The 13,516-nt window shown below is 45.9% G+C and overlaps 1 long non-coding RNA gene across 1 annotated transcript in view; it reads left to right on the forward strand.

Annotated features, from left to right (window-relative positions):
• Window positions 1-394: 394 nt before the first annotated feature.
• LOC112578670 overlaps window positions 395-13,516 on the forward strand; it is a 33,632-nt gene continuing 20,510 nt past the window's right edge. The window contains exons 1-2 of the long non-coding RNA XR_003102966.2: window positions 395-617; window positions 1,049-1,129. This is a non-coding gene — a long non-coding RNA (uncharacterized LOC112578670). The remainder of the gene's footprint in view (window positions 618-1,048; window positions 1,130-13,516) is intronic.

Raw genomic sequence — 13,516 nt, forward strand, 5'->3', positions numbered from 1 at the left:
AAGCCCTAGTTTTTCTGATCATAAAATATTTATCTTTTGCAGTGACTTTTGAGGAAAAAAATTAAAATTCATTTAAAGCACCGGGAATATGAAAGCACTGTTAGCATTAGCAACAATATTATTTCTTTAGTATTCATATTCTCCTCTAAGGAGGTGGGGCAGAGACAGGAGATTCACAGCACCTAACTAAAGACCACCAGCCTAGCACAAGTAGAGAAGAAGTTGATCTGAGTGTCAGAACTGACCACAAGCTGCAGATGAGTCAGTGCTTCATGGGACAAGCTTAGTGGAAGCCTTGGGGTCTAGACTACCAGAGTGATAGGCAGATTCCTGGCTGTGAACTTTCTGGTTCAGGATTCATGACTCACACTTTCCAGGAGCACAGATTCTACGTTTGGTCATCTCATCTTTTTAAAGGATGTGGGAAGCTGTCCTGGGTCCAATGGCTTGGAGGCAGTGGCCTGGGGGCCATTTACGTAAGAGACTGGGAAGATTCAGGGCAAGGTCGTCACTGCCTTACGTTTGGTTTACAGAGCAGCTGTTGGCCGTGTCTATAGCAGCCTGAATGAAAGGAAATAAACCGGGAGGTATAGCATGAGCTGAAGGAGCATTAGATGGTGAGTCAGTAAACTCGTGATTCCAGCGTGTGGCCCAAGGAAGTTTCTTCTCATTTCCAGACCTCAGTATCTCCCTATGTTTAGTGGGGCTCCAGAGCAACCTAAGATCTTATGACAGATAGAAATGCATTTGGCAGCAAGGAGGTGGGAATGCAGGTGACTGATGTTCAAACAAGCAAGGGTTTATTTTTCCCCATAATAAGAAGTTCAGAGGGAGACTGTTGTTGGTCTTGACTTAGTGGCTGAAGAAAATTGGGCTCTTGCTGGCACCTCTGCAGTTCTCTCAGCTTCCCCATCATGGTTTCAGGATAGATGCTCAGTCCTTCTAATGATAAGAGGAAGAGAGGCAGCACCATCCACTCTGTCCCCTTTGCCCCAAAGTGAAAAATTTCCCTGCATGCCAGCAACTCCCCTTACGTTTCTTTTGGCAGATCTGGTCACATGATGGATCACATGCCTGAGCCAGCTGCCAAGGACGCTGGGAAAGTGAGGGCCTGGTCACTGTTGTGAAGGTGAGAAGGAGAAGGGAATGCACATGGGTTTGCCGAGCACAGGGTCTCAGGGCTGCAAACCCCTGATCCTGGCCCCTGAGGTCTCAGGCGTCCAGAGACACTGTTGTCCTTCTACAGCCCTTCCAGCGGCAGTGGAAGCTGAGGGAACAAGACCTGGGTTCGAAGCCTGCGTCCGACACTGGCTCTTAGTAGGACTGTGCGAACGGCCCTGCATGTCTGAGCCTTCACGTCTCCAACAGGATGGAACATAAAATCCAGCTCCTCCCCAGGGCTTCAGGGCCCTCTGCAGTCACACAGCACCCCGTACACCAAAGGGCTCCGCCTTTGGACCCAAACTGGGTTTACAGCTCTGCAGTTGCCATTTTGAAATCCTTACTGATTTCAGAACAAGTGCCCTGCGTTTTCATTTTATGTCTGGTCCGGATAATCCCATAGCAGGGTCTGTGCGGTTTGTCAGACCCTGGGTGGATTACCCGTTTACCCACTGGTATATAGTCCAGGTCTTTGGGTTGAAAATGACAGAAACAAACCCAGCTCAAAAGAGTTTAAGAAAACAGTGAGTGAGTGTGTGTGTGTGTGAGAATGTATATAGGTTTATGCAAATGGGACTTCCCTCATGGCTCAGACGATACAATGTCTGCCTACAATGCTGGAGATCTGGGTTTGATCCCTGGGTCGGGAAGATTCCCTGGAGAAGGAAATGGCAACCCACTCCAGTACTCTTGTCTGAAAAATCCCATGGACAGAGAAGCCTGGTAGGCTACAATCCATAGGGTCTCAAAGACTGACACAACTGAGCGACTTCATTTTCACTTTATGCAAATTGAAATTCTTGAGATGAGCTCAGCTTCAGGAGTGACTGGATCCAGATGCGTACCTGCTCTTTAGGAGCCATGCTCCTTCCAGCTCTCAGCTCTCTTTCCTTCTGTGCCAGTTATGGTCACCCTGTAGCCCCAGGAACGCAGGCTGCCACTCTGCCAGGTCAGCAAGCCAAGTGGATAAAAGCTGAATTTCCTACGTTTTCCCAGCATCAGTCTGGGGTTGACTCGGGTTGGCCTGACTTGGGTCCCATGCCCATCCCAGAACCAATCCCTAGGAATGGGGGTGGAGTATGCTCATTGCCCAGGCCTAATACACCTGTTGCTCTTGTTGGGGAGACAGCCCACTTCCTCCTGAGCCACATGGAGTGACAATGGGGAAGGAGTGGTTCCCAGAAGAGGGGAGGGGGATGGTCAGTGGTCAGGTACAAACAACAGTTGGCTATAGAACACCCTCCCCCCACCCCAACTATCCCCGTTCCAAGGCCTCCTTTGTATGTTCTTGCTGCTGCTGCTAAGTCACTTCAGTCGTGTCTGACTCTGTGCAACCCCATAGATGGTAGCCCATCAGGGTCCCCCATCCCTGGGATTCTCCAGGCAAGAACACTGGAGTGGGTGTGGTATGTGCTTAGTACTCCAGAAATGTTTGTTAAACGAGTAAGTGATTATACGAAGTAAACTACTAGAAGAAAAATCCATCTGACTTATCAGGATATAAGAGCTCTTAGAGATCATTTCTGATTCTCCGCGTCCGGCCCATTTTTGCTCTGTTCTCCCGGGCTGGCATCATTTCCACCTTCAGAACCCTGATTCCGCCTGCTGCAGGGCACAGCAAGGCTGCCTCACGGGGCCGAGTCCCCTGTGGGCCCCCGCCCACCGCAGGCCCAGGCAGATGAAGGCTGAATCAAGAGAGGCTCACTCTGCCCCGTGGAAAATGCCCAGGAGGCCCTGGCCCAGCGAGGCGGCAGCAGCGGCTGACAGAGGCAGGCACCGCCAGGCCTCTTTCCCGCCCTCACGGGCCGGCTTCGGCAGGGCACACTTACCCAGTGCTCTTTCGCATCAAGAGCTTCCGAAGAATCCTCTCCGTGCCTGAACCACACACAGGGCCTGGGCAGGTGATGCCGCAGCAGACAGACTTGGAGCCTAGCTCGCTCAGGGACACACGCTCCACCTAAGGGGGTCCCGAGGACTCCGCTGCCTCCCCCTGTGGCGCCGTGAAAAATCTGCGAGCGGTGTAGCCAGACCTTCTGATTTTTCAGTAGACTGTTTTAAAGGCTCACAGCAAAATCGAGCAGAAAGTACAGAGAATTCCTGTTCTCCCTGCTCCCACCCTATCCCACTCTCAGCCTTACCACCTACCAACAACCCTCCACCCCACCCCCCTGCCAGAGTGGTACGTCTGCTACAATCAATGAACCTAATGGACACATTGTTAGGGACCCAGTAATTACATTAGGGTTCACTCTTCGTGCTGTGCCTTCTGTGGGTTTGGACAAATGTGTCCTGGCACATGTCTATACTGTCATAGTCTAGTACAGAACGTTTTCACTGCCCTACAAACCTTCTCTGCTTCGCTCAGTCATCCTTCCCTCCCTACTAAGCCCCAGCAACTCCTGATCTTTTTAAAGTTTCCATAAGGTTGGTCTTTTCTAGACCTTTTGATTATCTTATTGCATTTTCTTGCAATACCCAGGGTTTTGGCTGGACTGCCAGCGTCCACTCTGAATGGTAGATGCCCAGGTCAGTCTGGTTAAATATTTTGCATATTATTCCTGGAAATATCCCTTTCTTTAAATGCTGGTGATACATTCTAATTTTATGAAAACATCGTGCAGGCCAAATCAAATAGGCTGCAGGCTGCGTTTGACTCGTGGGCCACCAGTCTGAGAACTCAGATATGGGGATGAAGAAGGGTGAACTTGGAGTCCAAAAGCCCTAGTGTGCTCGGCCGCTTCCGAGCTGTATGACCTTGGAATCACCTTGGTCTCTGCCCATCTGTTAAGTGAAGGCCTTGAGAATGCGATGATGAATAGGAAGGGACACAGTCGGTGCCCATCTCTGAGGCCGGATGTCCTGGCATTTTCACAGGCTCCCATGGACTGCAGTGGGCACAACAAGCCAAGACACAGATGTACCGCTCCTCTTGTAAAATCTGAAGACGGTAAAAACATCAAAAATTCCCAGACACATACAGGCGTTGAGGGTAGGAGGACGTAAGAGAACAGTGAAGGGAGGCTTGTTGCCTGCTTGGCTGGTCTAGGGGAAAATTTCTCTGCCTCCCAGAAACTCTCCATTACAACAACCATCTTGATGAGGGCAAAGGTGATCCTCGGTTAGGAGCCAGGCTGCCTGGGGTCTAGTCCTGGTCTTGTCATGTGCCAGCTGTGTGCCCTTGAGAAAGTAGCTTCTCCTCTCTCTGCACCAGAGCATCAGAGGTGCTGTTCTTATCGTGCTCCATGTGGTTGGTGCTGGGCAGCACATGGCTGTCTCCGGTGACCCTGAGGTTCTTGTCTGGAAGATCAGGGTCAAATGAATTAACTGAGAAACGTGCAGGAAGTGGTGGGTGCTCAGCACCAGGTAGTGGCTCCCCAAGCGCCCACCAAGGGAGGCGTTACTGTCTCTGCTCTGGGCCACGCGCTTCACCTGCGACCAGCGCTGCTGTGCTGCAATCACCCCATTGTAAAGAAGAGAAAACTGAGGCTCAGAAAACAGTCTCAGAGAAGGGGAGTAACTCTCTCAGGGTCACCCAGCTAGAAAGTGGCAGAGAACAACAAGCAGCCGCAGGAATGGAACAAGATTGGAAACAGCTAATTCTGACTCAGCACCCCTTGTCTCATGCTGGCCACATTGCTTTAAGCTCATCATCTCAGTGTGGCTCCAACACCTTTGCCCTCCCCTGCCTCCCCAGGCTCTATGCCTTAAGAGGGTGTACTTTCCATTGCCCCTAACCTCCACTTCAGAGGAGAGAAGGGCCCCACTCCAGACAAGGCTGCCAGAGCTGAGTCTAGTTCTCAAGGTTCCCCGTGGGTGCTCTGGCCCCATGACCAGAGTCTCACCTCTTCTCCCCCTTTAATCCTCAGATTTCAAAGCACTTTACATGCATACTCTAATAGAGAAGACACCTTCCTGTACTCCTAATAAACTCTCTTGTGGGGCCCCAGGGTATCAGGGCTGCAAACACTACTAATTCTAGGATATAGTCACAGGATGTGGCCAGAACAGCCTTGACTCAGACTACCTGATTCAAGGTAGCCCCCCTCTTCTCTCTGTCTCTCTCCCCTCTACCTGCTGTTTTCGATGTCGCACTGATCAGTTATTTTAAACTGTGTATTTGTTTAATAGCATATTGACTCACTATCAGCAGCTACATCTATAGAGCGGCCACTACATGCTGGTCTTGCATTTTGCTCTTACACTCATCTCTCAGCACCCACAGGCTTCACAGCTGGTGGTAAAGAACCCACCTGCCAATGCAGGAGACATAAGAGACAGGGGTTTGATTCCTGGGTCAGCAAGATCCCCTGGAGCAGGGCATGGCCACCCACTCCAGTCTTCTTTCCTGGAGAATCCCATGGACAGAGGAGCCTGGCGGGCTATGGTCCATGGTGCCGCAAAGAGTCAGACACGACTGAAGCCAAGGAGCACGCACATGCACACACACACGCTCAGAATCCACAAGGCATTGTTTCCAAGACCCCTACAGATAAGGAAATCTACGGATGCTCAAGTCCTCTATGTAAAATGTCAGAGTATTTGTATATAGCCCACTTTAAATCATCTTTAGATTACTTAAAATACCTAATACATTGTAAATGTTATGTTAATTGTTGCTGGCATATGGCAAAGTCAAGTTTTGCTTTTTGAAACTTTCTGAAATTGTTCTTTCCAGATAGTTTTGATCCTTAGTGGGTTGAATCCACAGACACGGAACCCTCCGTGTAAAGGACCGACTATGTCAACCTCCTGGGGCACAGAGAGGTTAGGTAACTTCTCTGAGGTCACACAGCTAGTGAGGAAGCTGTATGTAGTTGCTTATTTATCTGGGTGTTTTGTGTTTTTCTCCCAACTCAACCATCCATCCATCCATCCTGTCATCTATCCATTCATTTTTCAAACACATTTCTTTAACGAAAACTATATGCCTGGCTGGGCTTTAGACCCTGGGGACGTGGAAGTGATTATGTTCACTGCTGCATCCCCAGTGCCCCGTATGATGTCTGGCACATAGTAGTTCAGTTCAGTTCAGTCTCTCAGTCGTGTCCCACTCTTTGAGACCCCATGAATTGCAGCACGCCAGGCCTCCCTGTCCATCACCAACTCCCGGAGTTCACTCAGACTCACATCCATCGAGTCAGTGATGCCATCCAGCAATCTCATCCTCTGTCGTCCCCTTCTCCTCCTGTCCCCAATCCCTCCCAGTATCAGAGTCTTTTCCAATGAGTCAACTCTTCGCATGAGGTGGCCAAAGTACTGGAGTTTCAGCTTTAGCATCAGTCCTTCCAAAGAAATCCCAGGGCTGATCTCCTTCAGAATGGACTGGTTGCATCTCCTTGCAGTCTAAGGGACTCTCAAGAGTCTTCTCCAACACCACAGTTCAAAAGCATCAATTCTTTGGCGCTCAGCCTTCTTCACAGTCCAACTCTCATATCCATACATGACCACTGGAAAAACCATAGCCTTGACTAGACGGACCTTTGTTGGCAAAGTAATGTCTCTGCTTTTGAATATGCTATCTAGGTTGGTCGTAACTTTCCTTCCAAGGAGCAAGTGTCTTTTAATTTCATGGTGCAGTCACCATCTGCAGTGATTTTGGAGCCCAGAAAAATAAAGTCTGACACTGTTTCCACTGTTTCCCCATCTATTTCCCATGAAGTGATGGGACCAGATGCCATGACCTTCATTTTCTGAATGTTGAGCTTTAAGCCAACTTTTTCGCTCTCCTCTTTCACTCTCATCAAGAGGCTTTTGAGTTCCTCTTCACTTTCTGCCATAAGGGTGGTGTCATCTACATATCTGAGGTTATTGATATTTCTCCTGGCAATCTTGATTCCAGCTTGTGTTTCTTCTAGTCCAGCGTTTCTCATGATGTACTCTGCATATAAGTTAAATAAGCAGGGTGATAATATACAGCCTTGATGAACTCCTTTTCCTATTTGGAACCAGTCTGTTGTTCCTTGTCCAGTTCTAACTGTTGCTTCCTGAACTGCATACAAATTTCTCAAGAGGCAGATCAGGTGGTCTGGTATTCCAATCTCCTTCAGAATTTTCCAGTTTATTGTGATCCACACAGTCAAAGGTTTTGGCATAGTCAATAAAGAAGAAATAGATGTTTTTCTGGAACTCTCTTGCTTTTTCCATGATCCAGCGCATGTTGGCAATTTGATCTCTGGTTCCTCTGCCTTTTCTTTTCTTTTTTTTTTTTTTTCCTCTGCCTTTTCTAAAACCACCTTGAACCTCAGGAAGTTCACAGTTCACATATTGCTGAAGCCTGGCTTGGAGAATTTTGAGCATTACTTTACTAGCGTGTGAGATGAGTGCAATTGTGTGGTAGTTTGAGCATTCTTTGGCATTGCCTTTCTTTGGGATTGGAATGAAAACTGACCTTTTCCAGTCTTGTGGCCACTGCTGAGTTTTCCAAATGTGCTGGCATATTGAGTGCAGCACTTTCACAGCATCATCTTTCAGGATTTGGAATAGCTCAACTGGAATTCTATCACCTCCACTAGCTTTGTTCATAGTGATGCTTTCTAAGGCCCACTTGACTTCACATTCCAGGATGTCTGGCTCTAGGTCAGTGATCACACCATCGTGATTATCTGGGTCGTGAAGATCTTTTTTGTACAGTTCTTCTGTGTGTTCTTGTCACCTCTTCTTGATATCTTCTGCTTCTGTTAGGTCCATACCATTTCTGTCCTTTATCGAGCCCATCTTTGCATGAAATTTTCCCTTGGTATCTCTAATTTTTTTTTGGTTGTTAGTTCTAAAAGGTCTTGTAGGTCTTCATAGAACTGTTCAACTTCAGCTTCTTCAGCGTTACTGGTTTGGGCATAGACTTGGATTACTGTGATATTGAATGGTTTGCCTTGGAAACGAACAGAGATCATTCTGTCGTCTTTGAGATTGCATCCAAGTACTGCATTTCGGACTCTTTTGTTGACCATGATGGCTACTCCATTTCTTATGAGGGATTCCTGCCCATAGTAGTAGATATAATGGTCATCTGAGTTAAATTCACCCATTTCAGTCCATTTCAGTTCGCTGATTCCTAGAATATCAACATTCACTCTTGCTGTCTCTTGTTTGACCACTTCCAATTTGCCTTGATTCATGGACCTGACATTCCAGGTTCCTATGCAATATTGCTCTTTACAGCATCGGACCTTGCTTCTATCACCAGTCACATCCACAGCTGGGTATTCTTTTTGCTTTGGCTCCATCCCTTCATTCTTTCTGGAGTTATTTCTCCACTGATCTCCAGTAGCCTATTGGGCACCTACTGACCTGGGGAGTTTCTCTTTCAGTATCCTATCATTTTGCCTTTTCATACTGTTCATAGGGTTCTCAAGGCAAGAATACTGAAGTGGTTTGCCATTCCCTTCTCCAGTGGAACACCCAAAAAAGATGTCCTTTTCATTACAGGGGACTGGAATGCAAAAGTAGGAAGTCAAGAAATACCTGGAGTAATAGGCAAATTTGGCCTTGGAATACGGAATGAAGCAGGGCAAAGGCTAATAGAGTTCTCCCAAGAGAACGCACTGGTCATAGCAAACACCCTCTTCCAACAACACAAGAGAAGACTCTACACATGGACATCACCAGATGGTCAACACCGAAATCAGATTGATTATATTCTTTGCAGCCAAAGATGGAGAAGCTCTATACAGTCAGCAAAAACAAGACCAGGAGCTGACTGTGGCTCAGACCATGAACCCCTTATTGCCAAATTCAGACTTAAATTGAAGAAAGTAGGGAAACCACTAGACCATTCAGGTATGACCTAAATCAAATCCCTTATGATTATACAGTGGAAGTGAGAAATAGATTTAAGGGCCTAGATCTGATAGATAGAGTGCCTGATGAACTATGGAATGAGGTTCGTGACATTGTACAGGAGACAGGGATCAAGACCATTCCCATGGAAATGAAATGCAAAAAAGCAAAATGGCTGTCTGGGGAGGCCTTACAAATAGCTGCAAAAAGAAGAGAAGTGAAAAGCAAAGGAGAAAAGGAAAGATATAAGCATCTGAATGCAGAGTTCCAAAGAATAGTAAGAAGAGATAAGAAAGCCTTCTTCGGCGATCAATGCAAAGAAATAGAGGAAAACAACAGAATGGGAAAGACTAGAGATCTCTTCAAGAAAATCAGAGCTACCAAAGGAACATTTCATGCAAAGATGGGCTCGATAAAGGACAGAAATGGTATGGACCTAACAGAAGCAGAAGATATCAAGAAGAGATGGCAAGAATACACAGAAGAACTGTACAAAAAAGATCTTCACGACCCAGATAATCACGATGGTGTGATCACTGACCTAGAGCCGGACATCCTGGAATGTGAAGTCAAGTGGGCCTTAGAAAGCATCACTACGAACAAAGCTAGTGGAGGTGATAGAATTCCAGTTGAGCTATTCCAAATCCTGAAAGATGATGCTGTGAAAGTGCTGCACTCAATATGCCAGCACATTTGGAAAACTCAGCAGTGGCCACAAGACTGGAAAAGGTCAGTTTTCATTCCAATCCCAAAGAAAGGCAATGCCAAAGAATGCTCAAACTACCGCACAATTGCACTCATCTCACATGCTAGTAAAGTAATGCTCAAAATTCTCCAAGCCAGGCTTCAGCAATATGTGAACTGTGAACTTCCTGAGGTTCAAGGTGGTTTTAGAAAAGGCAGAGGAACCAGAGATCAAATTGCCAACATCTGCTGGATCATGGAAAAAGCAAGAGAGTTCCAGAAAAACATCTATTTCTTCTTTATTGACTATGCCAAAACCTTTGACTGTGTGGATCACAATAAACTGTGGAAAATTCTTCAAGAGATGGGAATACCAGACCACCTGATCTGCCTCTTGAGAAATTTGTATGCAAGTCAGGAAGCAACAGTTAGAACTGGACATGGAACAACAGACTGGTTCCAAATAGGAAAAGGAGTACGTGAAGGCTGTATATTGTCACCCTGCTTATTTCACTTCTATGCAGAGTCCATCATGAGAAACGCTGGACTGGAAGAAACACAAGCTGGAATCAAGATTGCTGGGAGAAATATCAATAACCTCAGATATGCAGATGACACCACCCTTATGGCAGAAAGTGAAGAGGAACTCAAAAGCCTCTTGATGAAAGTGAAAGTGGAGAGTGAAAAAGTTGGTTTAAAGCTCAACATTCAGAAACCAAGATCATGGCATCTGGTCCCACCATTTCATGGGAAATAGATGGGGAAACAGTGGAAACAGTGTCAGATTTTATTTTTCTGGGCTCCAAAATCACTGCAGATGGTGATTGCAGCCATGAAATTAAAAGATGCTTACTCCTTGGAAGGAAAGTTATGACCAACCTAGATAGCACATTCAAAAGCAGAGACATTACTTTGCCAACAAAGGTCTATCTAGTCAAGGCTATGGTTTCTCCTGTGGTCATGTATGGATGTGAGAGTTGGACTGTGAAGAAGGCTGAGCACTGAAGAATTGATGCTTTTGAACTGTGGTGTTGGAGAAGACTCTTGAGAGTCCCTTGGACTGCAAGGAGATCCAACCAGTCCATTCTGAAGGAGATCAGCCCTGGGATTTCTTTGGAAGGACTGATGCTAAAGCTGAAACTCCAGTACTTAGGCCACCTCATGCGAAGAGTTGACTCATTGGAAAAGACTCTGATGCTGGGACGGATTGCGGGCAAGAGGAGAAGGGGAAGACAGAGGATGAGATTGCTGGATGGCATCACTGACTCGAATGATGTTAGTCTGAGTAAACTCCGGGAGTTGGTGATGGACAGGGAGGCCCGGTGTGCTGCAATTCATGGGGTCTCAAAGAATTGGACACGACTGAGTGACTGATCTGATCTGATCTCTAATTTTCTTGAAGAGATCTCTAGTCTTTCCCATTCTGTTGTTTTCCTCTGTTTATTTGCATTGATCGCTGAGGAAGGCTTTCTTATCTCTTCTTGTTATTCTTTGGAACTCTGCATTCAGGTGCTTATATCTTTCCTTTTCTCCTTTGCTTTTCGCTTCTCTTCTTTTCACAGCTATTTGTAAGGCCTCCCCAGACAGCCATTTTGCTTTTTTGCATTTCTTTTCCATGGGGATTGTCTTGATCCCTGTGTCCTGTACAGTGTCACAAACCTCATTCCATAGTTCATCAGGCACTCTATCTATCAGATCTAGGCCCTTAAATCTATTTCTCACTTCCACTGTATAATCATAAGGGATTTGGTTTAGGTCATACCTGAATGGTCTAGTGGTTTTCTCTGCTTTCTTCAATTTAAGTCTGAATTTGGTAATTAGGAGTTCATGATCTGAGCCACAGTCAGCTCCACATAGTAGGCACACAATAAATACTTACGGATTGAATTAACAGGATCTTGTGCTTGGCCTGTGTGACAACACACGTCTGTGTAAATATTGACGCTTCTTTCTGTGCTCCAGGGAGAAGGAAACCGCATCGTTGGCTCTTTTCTGGTTCTCCATTTTTTTTTCCCATCTCCACACCTTTGCTAGAGCTCTTCCCTCTGGTGGCCTTGCCTTTCCTATCGTGTAGATCAGAGGTTGATACACTATGGCCTGGGGGCCAAATCTGACCCATCATCTGTTTCTGTAAATAAAGTTTTATTGGAACACAGCCACATCTCTTTGTTTCTGGATTATCCATGGCCACTTTTGATCTACAACAGAAGTGAGTAGATGTGGCAGAGACCTGTGGATCTAAACACTTATTATCTGGCTCTTTATAGAAAAGGTTTGTTGGCCCCTGATTCAGCTGACTTTTCCATATCTTTTAAGAATGAGTTGAAATGCCTCCTCCTCCAGGAAGTCTGTGATCTCCCAGGCTGGTTTAAGGGTCTTTACTCTGTGTTCCAGTAGTCCCATCTTCCCTCTAAAACAGGGTTTCTCAATGTTTCCTAGTTGCCCATCCTCCATGAAATTTTAATACACAGATAATCTGTGTATCTGTTTTAATACACAGATAATCTATGTGTCTGCTGCCCTTTGAAGGGGCATAAACCATGGTGATCTCTAAGTATTTTTTGCCTGTGTTGAGACTACATGTGAGCATAACTCCTATTGCTCTGTATGCATTCAGTTGAACAGAATCTATTGAGCACCTACTATGTGCCAAGCCCTGCTCTGGGCACAGAGGGCAACAAAAGCAAAAATAAACACACGGAACCACATCAAACTAAAAAAAACTTTTGCAGAGCAAAGGAAACCATCAACAAAATGAAAAGACAGCCTAATGAATGCGAGAAGATATTTGCAAGTGGTATATCTGATAAGGGGTTAATATCACAAATATGCAAAGAACTCATTACAACTCAACATCAAAAGAGGAAACCTATTAAAAAATGGGCAGAGGATCTGAATAGACAGTTTTCCAAAGAGGACGCACAAATGGCCGGCAGACACATGAAGATACTGAACGTCGGTAATCATCGGGGAAACGCAAATGGAAACCACGCTGAGATTTCACTTCACATCTGTCAGAGCGCCTGTCGTCTAAAAGACGACATAGAGCAAGAACTGAGGATATGAAGAAAAGGTCAACGCGCTGCTCGGTTGGTCGGGATGTAAACTGGCGCATCCGCTATGGAGTACAGTATGGAGCTTCTGCAAAACATCAGAGGTAGAACGACCATATGATCTAGCAATTCCACTTCTGCGTACTTTCCTGAAGAAGACAAAAGCACTTATTTGAAAAGATATATGCCACTGAACAGGGCTTCCTGGGTAACTCAAACAGTAAAGAATCTGCCTGCGATGCAGGAGAGCTGGGTTCAGTCCCTGGTTTGGGAAGATCCCCTGGAGGAAGGCATGGCAACCCACTCCAGTATTCTTGCCTGGAGGATTCCATGGACAGAGGAGTCTGGCGGGCGACAGTCCATGGAGTCTCGAAGAATCTGGCGCAACTGAAGCGACACACACAGACATATACAAGTCCCTCGTTATTGCAGCACTGTTTACAGTAGCCAAGATATGGAAGCAACCTATGTGTCCATCAGTGGGTAAAGGACAGGTGGTATATATATACACATATATGTATATTAACCCCTTGCAGATACATCATTTGCAAACATCTTATCAGATATTTTGTCTGCCTTTCCCTGATGATTAGTGATGTTCAGTATCTTCAGATACTTCATTCAGAATCTGCCGGCCATCTGTACGTCTTCTTTGGAAAGTTGTCTATTCAGATCCTCTGCCCATTTTTTAATTGGTTTGCTCTTTTGATGTTGAGTTGTATGAGTTCTTTGCATATTTGTGATATTAACCCCTTATCAGATATATCATTTGCATACACGCACACACAATGGACTACTCAGAGATAAAAATGAAATTTTGCCATTTGTGACAACATAGATGA

The sequence above is a fragment of the Bubalus bubalis genome, chromosome 14 (genome assembly GCF_019923935.1).
Source record: "Bubalus bubalis isolate 160015118507 breed Murrah chromosome 14, NDDB_SH_1, whole genome shotgun sequence".
Lineage (NCBI taxonomy): Eukaryota > Metazoa > Chordata > Mammalia > Artiodactyla > Bovidae > Bubalus > Bubalus bubalis.